Below are 14,856 nucleotides of genomic sequence, written 5' to 3' on the forward strand. Positions count from 1 at the left end.
CCGCTCCATCAACCGCTTAAAAGTTCCTGGGGCCTTGGCCAGCCCAAACGGCATCTGATTGAACTCGAACAGTCCCATTGGAGGGATGAATGCCATCTTGGCCCTGACTTCCTCCGACATCGGCACTTGCCAGTAGCCACTGGCCAGGTCAAAGTAAGTCGCGTTCCCCAGGGCGGACAGAGACTGTTGTATGCGGGGCAGTGGATACGAATCCTTGATGGTGTAGGCGTTCAACTTCCGATAATCCACACAAAAACGCAAAGGGCCATCTTTTTTCCGAACCAGGACAATAGGGGCCGCCCAAAGGCTTTGGCTTTCTCGTATGACCCCCTTCCGGAGCATTTGGGCTAACAGAGTTTTCACTTCCTGGTATAGTGGCGGTGGTATTTGCCGATATCACTCCCAGATGGGGGCCGCTCCTGCCGTGGGGATCCCATGCGTGATGGCCGTGGTACATCCGAAGTCATCCTCGTGGCTGGCGAAGACACTGTAAAATTGTGCAAGAAGTGTCTCTACTTGGAGAAGCTGGCCTGGCGTTAGGCCGGAAAGTTCAGCCCGCATTCTCTCCAGGATGACTCCCTGGGTCAGGACCACTTCCCGGCGGCCGAGTGATTTGCCGCTTATCGAAATCTGCATCCAGGCTACTCCGACGACAGGAACTGGTAGTTGGTTGGCGGCTACCAACTTTATCACTGTCCCCCACTGAGGTCTCACTGCTTCGGGAAAATGCTGCCGAAAATAAGTCTCTGACATGGTCATAACCTGCGATCCCGTATCCACTAGGCATCACACGGCACGGCCCTCGATCTCTGCCCATACCACTGGGCACCGCGCGACCAGGTCTTCGTGACTTCCCCCACCCCGTGTGATGGGCTCCAGCTCCAGGCAGCATCTCCACGGCTCAGGGTCCTCTGCTTTTCTTGGCCAGCGGGGCAAGTTTCCCATGGAACGTGGGCACTCTCGGGCGGAGCGTCTCAATTCTCCACAATTGTAATGGGCGAATGGTCGTGGGGACCGACTTGGGTGGGGGCCGCGATGGTTAATGCCCCCTTTACTCGGCCCTGACCGACTCCTTGTGGTCGCTTTCTTGGCTTCGGCCAGTTCACCTTTAATACTCTGTATCTCTCGCTTCACCTCTTGTACCCAGTGGGGTTCGCTCAGGGCGCTTACGGATGCTTCGATACTCCAAGCCATCCCCACGGTGACCGTCACCTCTTGCTCCTGTTCCTGAACCCGTGCCTCCTTCCCTATCTCTGAAATGGTCAGATGTGGGTCCACTCGCACCCGCTCTCGCAAAGCCTGTCTTGTCAGGGTGTCTCGTAACCCGGTCACTAACAGGTCACGTAATGTTACGTCCACGGTCCCCACGCCGACTCCATCCTTCCTTTCAATGGCTAAAAACAGTTCTTGCAAAACATTCATATACTGGGTCACTGTTTCCCCCTCTTTCTGCATGCGTCCAAACATCTGGGTTCTCAGTTCCCCCACATCGGTCGGGTCCCCATAGGTCTCTTCTAAGATCTGTAACACCCTGACGAAGGTGTTTCACTGCCCCCGGGGCCTCAACATTGCGGTGTCCCGGGCTTCCCCATCCAACGCCATCAGGGCCACTTCTGCCTCTAAGTCAGGGGTAAGCGGATGCATCCTGAATAACCCACGCATTCGCTCCATCCAATTCCACAGCATAGTATTGCTGCCGGAGAACCTGGGTAGATTGCTTAGCATAGCCCCCAAACAAATGCTGGGCCGGGGGCCCCCGTTGTCCGCGCTTGGAGACTGCATCCTGCCGACTACGCCAAATGTGGTGTTTGCAGGTACGCAGGATGCAGTGACGAGTCGCGAGACAGTTAGGTGCTTTCTATATTAACATTTATAAGGCCAGAGGGAACTTTCCTCAGTCCCGGCCTGATCACCAAAAGGGGTAACACGGGTTGCCCTCGCATGGGGTTCTATACAAGCACACACAAACGGGTAGAACACGACTACTTCTGGCAACAGCCCGTCACTATAGGGCCACGGTATGGCCGACTACGGGTCCTTAATTATAAAGTCAACTTAGCCGTCCAGACGTCCCTCGCCATTTGGGTTGATGGTCTTTCGGCGTAGTAGTTGCTGGGCCCAGATGCTGAGGCGATGACGAAGACTTTGCACACTCCGGCGCACTGATGACACTGGAGCCCCACTGGCTCCGGCGTAGTCCTTGGACGGTTGGGCCGCAGCCCCTGGCCTGGGGCAAGCGGCAGCGATGTGTGGTGGCGAGTGACAGGCCACCTGCGCAGCTAACGGCTGCGACGGGGAGTCCGCGGTCAGCAGAGGCCCGGCCCCTGCTGCGGACCGGAGCGGGACATTGATGGCCGCCGGCGGTACTGTACTTGCCGCGGTCACTGGTGAGAATAGGGCGGCTGCAGGTGGCGGGGAACAGGCCGCAGCCGCGAGCTAGAGCGAGACCGCAGCGGCCGCGGGTGACCGCTGGTAGGCCGCAGCCACGGGCTGAGGGGAGGTGGCAGCGGCCGCGGGCTGGAGCGTGGCGGCAATGGCCGCAAATGATCGCGGGCAGGCCGCAGCCATGGGCTGGAAGAAGGCGGCGGCCGCTGGTCGACGTGGGGCAGCGGTTCTCGGACGGTCGTCTCGGCGCCATCCCACTGATGTCCAGGGGAAGTATCCCTCCTTTCTCCGGCCTCCTTCCTGGCTCTTAGTCGCTCCCACGATCTCCTGCTCCTTCTGTGTCGTTCTGCTGACTCATCGTCCCGGGAATTCCCCTCCTCCTTTATACTGGTCCCTCCCCCAGCCCATCTGTCTGTCACAACGGTCTGTCCCCCGGAAACAGTTTCCCCCGGAACCCAGGTGACGGTTCCCTTGGTTCGGACCCGGACACTCAACGGGGACCCTCTCTCCCACATTGATTTGAGGCATCAAAATCACCAGCAGGAACGGTAAGTGACTGCTCTGAGTAGGTGACGGGTAGAACAGGCAAGTAGTTAACAATTACCTGCCTGTTATTTCTCAGGCTCATTATAAAAAATAAAATAGTCCAGGTTAACGCCTTTTAGGCTTGTGTCACATTAGCCTATCGGGATTCTGCGGAGGGCTGCGTACTTCATCCCTGAAGCTCCGCCCACTTCTGCACTTCCTCTGTTTAGGTCCGCCTACTTCTGCATGCATCCTGCGTACCTATCTTTAACATTGGGTATGCAGGACATGCGGATGTATGCGGATGCGTCATTTTGACAAGCCCGCAGTCTACGCAAAACGCAACTTGTGTTCCCGTGCAGTCAAAACAAAGCATCCGCATACATTCGCATGTCCTGCGTACCCAATGTTAAAGATAGGTATGCAGGATGCATGTAGAAGTAGGCGAACCTAAACGGAAGAAGTGCAGAACTGGGCGGAGCTTTAGGGAGGAAGTACGCAGGTACTTTTGAGGTAAAAATAAGTCTATCATATGGCATCCAATGGAGCATGTCACACTTTTTATATGGCATATGGATATACAAAATGACCTCAATCCATATTAAAACTCTCTACAGCTTGTGAGGAGCCATAAGAAGGTGTTGTAGATGAGTCATTATTCTGTATATTCTGGGGGAATCCACAGCTATGTTAGATGTTTTGCCTGGTAGATCAGTGGCTGGGACATCATGCTCACCACTAGAGATTGACCTTTTGCCTTAAAATGTATTTCAGTGATGTTGTTTCTATTTATAATCTTCACCAATTTTTTATACAGGCCTGACGAGAACATCGAACAACTTCATAGCTCTACCTTTGGGTATTTAACATACTGTGCCAAGTATGGTAAATATATATATACTTGAAATATGACTTGTGTTAACGGCCAAGCTGGGGAGCCTGATCCATAGACAGGAGCAGTTTGATCTACTGAAATTTTCACGTGTATTAAGGACATGAAGACTGGAAATGAAACCTCATGATGTTTTTCTAAAATTTCCCAAACCAAATTTTTCAAACTTCAAGTCTTCGTCCAACAACTACAGAGGCCTTACCTCACTGAAATTCCAAAGTGTGAAATCATCGATCCATGCCGGACTGTAGAAAAAAAAAGAAAAGTCTGGTCACTCAGATTGCAAAGATCTGCACAACTCAAGAAGATCAAAAATAATCTTTGGACAAAATTTATTGGGCTTTGATTTTGCCTCCTGGTCTTTGAACAGTTGTCATGTGTGTCTCTAGGCATCTTGAATCAATCTGAATCATGAAGTATTGTTATTTTTTTGGATTTGTTTGCTTCACATTCTTTCTGCAATCCAAAAAAAATGATACTGTGGTTGTTAAAATTGGTCCCCATGCTTTATGTGTGACCTAAAATTAAATTTACCTCTCGAAAAGGGCATCTCCTTTCTCAGTGATTATATCTGGTGAGATGAATCTTGGCAAGAAAAGGTTTGGGCATATCCATCATGTTTAAGGCCAGATTGGACAATGGACAAGTCTGGGACCATTGTAGGTGAGTGGATCAGTTCACATTAGGGATGCTCAACAATCACCAACCGGTCCGTTTTCCAAATTAGAGAGTGCTAGTTTCAGTTGTGCCGAATGGGACATATCCGTATTACGGAAGAGCACATGTGCTAAGTGCACTAAGCTGCACACCGCTGTAGATATGTCGTTGATTTTCAGACATGACTGACCCTAGTATTCATGTGCTCTTGTATACTTTGCCTTAACCCTTCATTGAACTAAGATTGGCAGCTCTACTTTCAAATACACTTTGCACAGTACTGTAGGATGTATCCTCTTTCTGTACGTAAGTATGATTAACACTTCAGTTTTTTGTTAGTTTCACCATTGTTAGGCAATTTTTTCAGTATACACCCAGTCAGAACTGAAAATGGCTAAGATATGAGGTTGAGAATACCACAGAATTGTCCTACTTCTTGTAACCAGTAGAATTACTGGAGTCTACTCAACTCATGCTGTACAGATACATTGTCACAGAGGCTTCCTACAGTCAAAGTACTTGGTAGCACCGACCAGTCGTCAGTACATGGTTCAACTATTTGTATGCAGGTACTGAGGTTTTTATGGTCCCAGCTCAGCTGAAGATGTCATTATTTGTAGAGATGATCAAAAAGATTTACAGGATTCTGTTCCAACCACTTCTATTCTGTCCCCACACATGCCTTTAGGGTAAAGTATTATAACCCCATATATGGACCATAGGGCAGAGTGTTATGCCCCCACACATGCCTCTTAGGGCGCAGTATTATGTCCCGACATATGCCCCTTAGGGGGTAGTATTATGTCCCCACACATGCTTATTAGTTCACAGTATTATATCCCAAAGCGTATGGAGCGCCCCACCAGGGCCTAGTGGGGTACTCGGTACCGGGCCCGTTGATCTCAATGGGAGTTGTCACGGAAGCTGTGACCCGGTCTGTGGCCCTGGGGCTCCATGGCAAAAAGGGGATGAATGAACAATGAAATAAAGTTTATGAATAGTTCGTGACGCCACCTGTGGTGTTCGGCAAGTGAGGTGTTAGGCCGACGCTGTATGCAGATCTTCTGGGACTGGTGGTGGGTTGCAGCCAAGATGGTGAAGCTCCACACAGGGGGAGCTGTAGTCCCAGGGCAGTGTAGATGTAGCAATGGAGGAGAGGCACAGGCGGTGTAGAGGCCGGTGCCCAGATGTAGTAGTGCGGGGTGTAGTGATGCGGGAATAAGTGGAGGACACCAGGGCATGTAGTTCCAAAGCTTTACTCACAGTCTGCAGCTCACACAGATGCCTGCCTCCGTGCTGTGTCCTCCGGGTCCTGGGCTCAGTCAACCTCCAGGCAAGATAGGAAGCTCCCTTCCAACACTCCGCCAACATGTACCTTTCTGAACGTCTCCTCTATAGCGCCTTTAAGTGAAGTACTCCTAGTACTGAGTTACACTGGACTGCCTCCTGACAGATGTTCCCAAGAACTCTACTTGTACGGCAGACAGCTGTAGCCTGCTTCGGGGACTCCTTACTCCTGAGTCCCGGCTCACTATCCAAGTTGCTGATGTGCCCCCAAGTCTTAGATGGGAGTAGTGCATTTACAGCCCACTACACCACCGGTGTCTGCTGCAGGACCTTCAGTATCCATACAACCTCGGGGACCGGGCCCCGGCCTTGCGCTTAGAACTTCTAGGCATGGTTCTCCTCTAACCCACGTCCTCTCTGTTCCCTTTTACTCCTTCGTTCCGTACTAATCCCTCTCTCTCATAGAAGGTCAGGTTTCAGTCCAATGTCTTTCTCCTTCTTCCCTTTCCTGTGCCAGCTGGCTCAGATCACTGAGGCAGCTGCAGCACTCTTTCCTCCATCCCTCTTCCAGGGATCCTCACTCCTCTCCGAGTGACTATCTCTCTCCCACTCACTGACTGACTGACTACCTAAACCTTCCCGCTCTTTATGTATTCTAAACTCCACCCGCCTCTCCCAGCACGTTTCGTGTTCCAAGCAGGGAACCACCAAAGGTGCTCTGCTACTCTCTAAGCAAGGAGCCGCAATGTGGCTTTGCTGAACTACCATGTTGTGTGTGATGCGAGTGTTGGAGCGTGGTCAGGAGTTCCCACCTTACCTGGATGGTGGGGCACCACACCTCAGGAGGAAGTGCAGTACCTCTGTGGCGACTGAAGCCTCAGGGGCACCACAGATGCCTCTTAGGGGGCAGTATTATGTCCCCACACATGCTTATTAGCTCACAGTTTTATGTCCCCACACAAGCCCCTTAAGGGGTAGTATTATGTCCCCACACATGCTTATTAGTTCACAGTATTATGTCCCCACACAAGCCCCTTAGGGGGTAGTATTATGTCCCCACACATGCTTATTAGCTCACAGTATTATGTCCCCACACATGCTTATTAGCTCACATTATTATGTCCCCACACATGCTTATTAGCTCACAGTATTATGTCCCCACACATGCCCTTTAGAGCGCAGTATCAGGTCCATACACACGACCTTAAGGGGGCAGTATTATGTCCCCACACATGCCCCTTAAGGAACAGTACTATATTTCTCACAATGTGCTGTCAATTAGAAGAAAAAAACAGCTGCTCATCTAACACCACTCAGTCGCTTCTCCTCTCTGCGCTGTGTACTGAGGAACAGCTGACGCAATGTACTGTCATCATTGCGCCTGGTGCACTCTCAGGCTAGTTTCACACTTGCGCCATTTTGCGCAGCGTTTCGAGTGCACATGAAACGCAGGGAAAAAATGCCTGCAAACACTGCGATTTTTCGTCGCATCATCATACGCATTACGACAAAACACACAGTGGGTAGTCTGAGTGTCACATTTCACAGGAGGAAAATCCTTGAAAAATTTTTGCAACAGACTCCACCAATGGGACAGCAGTGGGCGTGTGTTATGGGAATTCTTTCTATAGACCCTGTTTACAGCTGAATTCTTCACATTGGCTTTCATTTTCCTTTGTGAAACATGGATCTGCGCTGGAAGAGTTTCCACTTCACCTTGGATCTGGACATCAGGATGGCTCAGGCTTATGCAGTTGCTTGCCATCAACAAAGGGAGAGAGAGAGACAGCGAAGGCGGCAGCGGCTGCGATTCTTCCGGAGGAACGGCTCCTGGTCACATCACGGTACGTAGTATTACAAAACCAATGCCTGCATAATTTTCTTTGTTGTGACATGTACTATTCCAAATCTGTCAGAATTATTGTAATGTCATGTAGTAAACAAAAGGCTGCAGATTTATTTTATGCAATGTATTTTTTTTTTTTTGCGTGTTTTAAAACTCCATATACATAAATATTAATTTTTGTTTTTTCTCGGTTTCACAGATTCCTGGCTACTGGAGAGAGCCTCTCTTCACTCCACTTCCAGTACCGGATTGGAATATCCACCTTGTCTGGAATTGTTGCGGACACCTGCCGGGCTTTGTGGAATGTTCTCTGTCCTGAATTTATGCCCCTGCCCACCGCCGAAAAGTGGATGGAAATAGCAGAAAAATTCTGGATAGTCTGCAATTTCCCCAACTGTTTCGGAGCGGCTGATGGGAAACACATCCGGATTATCAAACCAAAAAGAACTGGATCTGAGTACTATAACTATAAAAAGTACTTTTCTACAGTACTCATGGCCATTTCAGATGCAGACTGTATGTTTGTTGCAGTGGACATTGGGGCATTTGGCCGTGGGAATGACTCCCAGGCTTTTAAGAACTCGGACATGGGCCGGAGGTTGTATGGCAACCAATTCAATTTCCCCATGCCACGGCCTCTTCCCAACACCGGAGGTCCGCCACAGCCATTTGTAATAGTTGGGGATGAGGCATTCCAGATGTGCCAAAACCTGCTCAAACCCTACTCCAGCCGGGACTTGGACCACAAAAAAAAAATTGAATAATTACAGGCTGACCAGGGCCAGAAGAACTGTAGAGTGTGCCTTTGGTATACTTGTCTCCAGATGGCGCATTCTCGGCACAGCCATTAATCTGAAACTGAAAACAGTGGATGAGGTGGTGAAGGCCTGTGTGGTTCTACATAATTTTGTGATGGCTAGAGAGCACCCGAACTTTGAACTCAATGGTGCATCTCCTAACCCATTGTCTGAATTTACTCAGCACCCTCTCATGTCATCCGTTGAAGTTGACCAAATGAGGGACCAAATTGTGGCCTACTTCAACTCAGATGTAGGACGGGTGGAATGGCAAGGTCAAATGGTTTCTTGTGTGTATGTTAATAAAAAACCTGTTTTGATACCTGTACTGAGTGCACTTTGTCTTTTTACACTCCAATACAATAATCAACTGGCCAGGTGTACCAGTGAATTCATGATGCTGTGTTTTGTGCATCATGAATTTACTAGTACTCCTGACCAGGTGACTATACATACACACACAAGTTGTATGACCTTTTTCATCTCTACAGTGTGTTCAATTAGCAGCGACGGTGGAGATAATACAAATAATATTTGTGTCACATGGCCTGATGTTACAAATAGTGATTTGGGGATGCACTAGCATCCGTCACTCTTTATGATACATGACCCTGTGACTATAAATATTATTTATAGTATCATCACTGTGGCATGAGTTTGAATGCAGACTGCAGACGTAATAAAGTTTATACAACTTCTGCAATCCCCAGGTCTGGTGTCATGCTGAGGTGAGGACGCCCAAAATAATGCATCCTGACTTCAGAAAGTTATCATACATGGGCAGGAGAATACACATATGAGTTAAACTGCAGCATCGCTACAGTCTGCTTGAAATATATGCAGACTGAAGTGACACTGCAGGTTAAAACTCATGTGTATTCATCTGCCGAGGTGTGATAGTTATGATATAAGGCCAGGGTATTGTACATATGACGTGCATTTTCCCCATCATCTCCTCAGTTTATTCAACACACACTGAATAGAGGATGTGGTTATTTAAAAGGTATATCTAGAATCCCCTCGCCTTGTCTCACAAATAGTTAAATGATGATGGTAAAAAAACACCATAGTCAATTAACTTTTTATGATACCTGGCAAGGTAACAATAGATATGCCTTGCACTCAACACCATCCTCTATTCCAGGTTTCCCCAACTCCAGTCCTCCAGGCCCACCAACAGATCATGTTTTCAGGATTTCCTTTGAATTGCACAGGTGAAGCAATTATCACCTGAGCAATACAATGGAAATCCTGAAAACATGATCTGTTGGTGGGCCTTGAGGACTGGAGTTGGAGAACCCTGCTCTATTCAGTCTGTGTAATATTAGCAGACTGAAGAGACTGGTGGTGAAAATGCAAGTCATAGATTTGTGTTTTTGACTACACATATTGTATTTCCAAGACTGACACAAGAAACATGCATCAGTAATGAAGCTATGTGGTGTCAAAAATGCAAAGTGTACGGCGCAGTGTGTGTACGGTGCAGTGAGTGTAGGCGTTGAAAGACACATTAATCAAACCGTATTTGGTGAAAGCAAAATTGCACATTTATTTAAAAAAAAACAAAAAACTAATTTTTTATTGTGAATGACGTTTGGGGGAAGATTGGATACTTTGGGGGTTTGGAATGATGAGGAATGGCTGGAAGTTGAGGAAGGGGTTCTAGGGGAAGGGGCGATGAAAGTACTGGGGAAGGGATCTCAGGGATGGAACTGGAGGCAGGGTGAGACACATTAGTAGGAGAGAGGGGAGGGACAAACAAAGTCTTTTATTTTTTTTGCTTCTTTGGAGCAGGAGTCTCCTTCCTGGACCGCCTTACATTGCTCGACCGACTTGGGCTGGTGGACCATGGGCTTGATGGGTAAAAGAGGGAATGTGGGTCACCCCTCCGATGCTCGGTGGTGGCAGTGGCGGTGCTCCTAGATGTGGCGGTGGCGGTGCTCCTAGAAGGAGTAGAAGTCATGTCGGTGCTCCTAGGAGGAGTAGTGGTGGTGGTGCTCCTAGGGGGAGTAGTGGTGGCTGTGCTCCTAGGAGGAGAAGTGGTGGCGGGGCTCCTAGGAGGAGAAGTGGTGGTGCTCCTATGAGGAGAAGTGGTGGCGGTTCTCCTATGATGAGGAGTGGCAGTGGTGCTCCTAGGAGGAGAAGTGGTGGCGGTGCTCCTATGATGAGGAGTGGTGGCGGTGCTACTTGAATGATGAGGAATGGTGACGGTGCTCCTTGAATGATGAGGAGTGGTGGCAATGCTCCTTGAATGAAGATGAGTGGTGGTGGTGCTCCTAGACGGAGAAGTGGTGGCGGTGCTCCGAACAGGAGAATAGGTGGCAGTTCTCCAAGATGGTGCTCCGGTGGCGGTGGTGGTGCTCCAGACAGGAGCAGCGCTTGCCATGGTGGTGGCAGATGTGGAGTGTCCAGCAGCACTCGGCATTGGTGTGGTGTAGTGGTGTTCGACTTGGGTAGGAATGCAGGTAGCCGTGAAGTGGTATGCAGCAGTAGTCGGTAGTGAGGTGTAGTGAGTCAGTGGTGGCACTGTTGGAAATGACACCACTGACTGCTGCACGTACCGATTCTGCTGCATAGCCTGTAAGTAAGCAGTGTTGCAGGCCTGCAACACACTCAGCTGTTGCTCAGGACTAAGGTGTTCCACCATGCCCCGTTCAATTTTACTGAAAAAATGGTGCGCTGGTCTGTTGAAGTCGACCTCCAGCTGGTCAAGGCACTGGTCGACAGAGTGGAAGCGGTGTTCCATGTGGGTAAAACCGCGTTCCATGAGTGAAAAACCGCTTTCCACTCTGTCTGACAGCGACTTGAGGCTGGCATGAAAGGCCTCGTGGAAAGAAAAGAAAACATTACTATAATACATTTACAAGAATGCTACTACATGTGGGGACAAATGACACCGCAAGAAACGACCTGGAAACCATCTGCAGAGACTTTGAAGACTTAGGCAAGAAAGTGAAAGAACTGGGAGCGCAGGTGGTCTTCTCTTCCATCCTCCCAGTGGATGGCCATGGAACAAGGAGGTGGAATAAGATTCTGCAGGTGAACAACTGGCTACGTCGATGGAGCCGTCAGCAACGATTTGGATTTCTGGATCACGGAGTGAGTTACCTTTACGATGGACTACTTGCTAGAGATGGGGTGCACCTTACGAAGACTGGAAAACAAGTATTTGGAAGTCGTCTTGCTACACTTGTAAGGAGAGCTTTAAACTAGAACAACATGGGAAGGGAAGCAAAAGACCAGAAAAAGCCATACACCTGACAAATGCTATTGAGAACTCTGCTATTAGAAGTGGAAAGGAAGAACAAAGACAAAAGAATCTAATTAATAAAAATATTGGAGAAAGAGAAACCAATCACAAACTAAAATGTTTCTATACTAATGCACAAAGCATGGGCAACAAACAAGGAGAATTGGAACTACTAACGCAGGAGAAGAAATATGATGTCATTGGAATCACTGAAACTTGGTGGGACAATACACATGATTGGAATACAAGACTAGAAGGATACAACTTATTTGCAAGAAACAGACTTGATAAACGAGGAGGAGGTGTCGCATTGTATGTTAGAAACGCGTATATCTGCACAGAGATTGAAGCTTCAGAGACTGGGAGTTCTGTGGAAACTGTTTGGGTAAGAATACAAGGACAGAACAATGGAAAGGACACCATTGTAGGCATTTACTACAGGCCACCTGTGCAAGCTGAAGATATGGATGAACTCTTTATGCATCAAATGGCCAAGTTCTCCCAAAAATATGACATAGTTGTCATGGGAGATTTCAACTATCCAGACATTTGTTGGGAATCTCTCTCAGGCAAAACTAACAGGTCAAGGAAATTCTTATCCTCTCTGGCTGACAACTTTATCTTCCAAAAGGTAGGGGAGAAAACAAGGGGAACTGCTACCTTGGATCTAATCCTTATAAACAGGGAGGAAATGGTTGAGGAGGTAAAAGTGGCTGGGACCCTAGGAGGTAGCGACCATGCTATTTTAGAATTTTGGATAACTAGAGGCGGAAGACCTGTGAAGACTCAGACGTCAAGGTTAGATTTCAGAAAGGCAGATTTTAAGGGATTCAAAAAGAGAATTGGAGGGATCCAATGGCTGGATATCCTTAAAGACAAAAATGTCCAGGAAGGATGGGAAATCTTGAAAAATGAAATCCTCAAAGCACAATTGTTAACAATTTCGAAAAGAGGGAAGAATAGGAAGCATTTAAGGAAGCCAGGATGGATGAACACAGAACTTAAGCACATGCTAAAAAGGAAGAAAAAAATGTTTATAAAATGGAAAGAGGGAGGCATATCTAAAGAAGAATATAATGCTGTCTGCAGAACCTGCAGGGCACAAATCAGATTATCTAAAGCTGACAATGAATTGAGGCTTGCAAGAGATGTCAAAAGCAATAATAAAGGATTTTGGGGATATGTCAAAAGTAAAAGAAAAGTCAAAGATGCTATAGGATTTTTACAGGATGAAAATGATGAAATGGTAAGACAGGATGTTGAGAAGGCCGAACTTTTAAATTCCTATTTTGCATCTGTTTTCTCTCAGAAAGAAAATGTGACATCAACTGTTCTTCACTGTCCTATTAAGGGAATAGAAGAATCCAGGATATCTATAAACAGAAAGATAGTGAGGAAACACTTAGCTAACCTAAATGAATTCAAGTCTCCAGGTCCAGATGAATTACACCCCAGAGTACTGAAGGAGATAGCAGAAGAAATTTTTGAACCCCTCTCCATAATCTTTGAAAATTCTTGGAAAACAGGAGAAGTCCCAGAAGACTGGAGAAGAGCAAATCATAGAATCATAGAATCATAGAATCGTAGAGTTGGAAGGGACCTCCTGGGCCATCTGGTCCAACCCCCTGCTCAAAGCAGGATTCGCTAAATCATCCCAGTTAGATGTCTGTCCAGCCTCTGTTTGAAGACTTCCATTGAAGGAGAACTCACCACTTCTCGTGGCAGCCTGTTCCACTCATTGATCACTCTAACTGTCAAAAAGTTTTTTCTAATATCTAATCTGTGTCTCCTCCCATTCAGCTTCATCCCATTGCTTCTAGTCTTTCCTTGTGCAAATGAGAATAAAGTTGATCCTTCTACAATGTGACAGCCCTTTAGATATTTGTAGACAGCTATTAAGTCTCCTCTCAGTCTTCTCTTTTGCAAACTAAACATTCCCAAATCCTGCAACCTTTCCTCATAAGACAGGGTTTGCAGACCGGTCACCATTCTGGTCGCTCTTTTCTGAACTTGCTCCAGTTTGTTGATGTCTTTTTTAAAATGTGGTGCCCAAAATTGGACACAATATTCTAGATGAGGTCTGACCAAAGAGGAGTAGAGGGAAATTATTACTTCACGTGATCTAGACTGTATGCTTCTGTTAATACATCCTAGAATTGCATTTGCCTTTTTTGCTGCTGCATCACACTGTTGACTCATATTCAGTCTGTGATCTATTAGTATACCCAAGTCTTTTTCACATGTGCTGTCACTTAGCCCTATTCCTCCCATTCTATATATGCTTTTTTCATTTTTATTGCCCAGATGTAGTACTTTGCATTTCTCCCTGTTAAAAACCATTCTGTTAGTTGCTGCCCACTTCTCCAGTTTATTTAAATCTTTTTGAATCCTCTCTCTCTCTTCTCTAGTATTAGCTATCCCTCCTAGCTTTGTGTCATCAGCAAATTTAATCAGTTTACCCTCAATTCCTTCATCTAAATCGTTGATAAAGATGTTGAACAATACAGGGCCCAGGACAGAGCCCTGTGGTACCCCACTTGAGACATTCTTCCAACTGGATGTGCAGCCATTTACGACCACTCTTTGGGTCCGATCACTAAGCCAGTTATGAATCCACCTAACAGTTGCCTTGTCCATTCCATACTTAGTCATTTTTTCAATAAGGATTGTATGAGAGACTTTGTCAAATGCTTTGCTGAAGTCAAGATATACTATATCTACAGCATTTCCTTGATCCACCCAATCAGTAATACCATCATAGAAGGAAATTAAATTAGTCTGACATGACTTATTAGTTACAAACCCATGCTGACTCTGTTTAATCACTTCATTCTTATCCAGGTATTGACATACATGTTGTTTAATAATTTGTTCAAAGATCTTTCCTGGTATAGAAGTCAGACTCACCGGCCTATAGTTGCCTGGGTCCACCTTCTTCCCCTTTTTGAAGATAGGAACAACATTTGCTCTTCTCCAGTCTTCTGGCACTTCTCCTGTTCTCCAAGAATTTTCAAAGATTATGGACAGGGGTTCAAAAATTTCTTCTGCTATCTCCTTCAGTACTCTGGGGTGTAATTCATCTGGACCTGGAGACTTGAATACATTTAGGTTAGCTAAGTGTTTCCTCACTATCTTTCTGTTTATAGATATCCTGGATTCTTCTATTCCCTTAATAGGACAGTGAATAACAGTTGATGTTACATTTCCTTTCTGAGAG

At 46.9% G+C, this 14,856-nt stretch overlaps 1 protein-coding gene across 1 annotated transcript in view; it reads left to right on the forward strand.

Annotated features, from left to right (window-relative positions):
* Window positions 1-9,549, forward strand: part of LOC141083026 (SLAM family member 5-like) — a 151,887-nt gene extending 142,338 nt beyond the window's left edge. The window contains exon 9 of the mRNA XM_073567171.1: window positions 3,728-9,549. The gene's annotated coding sequence lies outside the window, so the exon portion shown is untranslated. The remainder of the gene's footprint in view (window positions 1-3,727) is intronic.
* Window positions 9,550-14,856: the final 5,307 nt, after the last annotated feature.

The sequence above is a fragment of the Dendrobates tinctorius genome, unplaced genomic scaffold (assembly GCF_039654945.1).
Source record: "Dendrobates tinctorius isolate UK_male_01 unplaced genomic scaffold, ASM3965494v1 ptg000019l, whole genome shotgun sequence".
Classification (NCBI taxonomy): domain Eukaryota; kingdom Metazoa; phylum Chordata; class Amphibia; order Anura; family Dendrobatidae; genus Dendrobates; species Dendrobates tinctorius.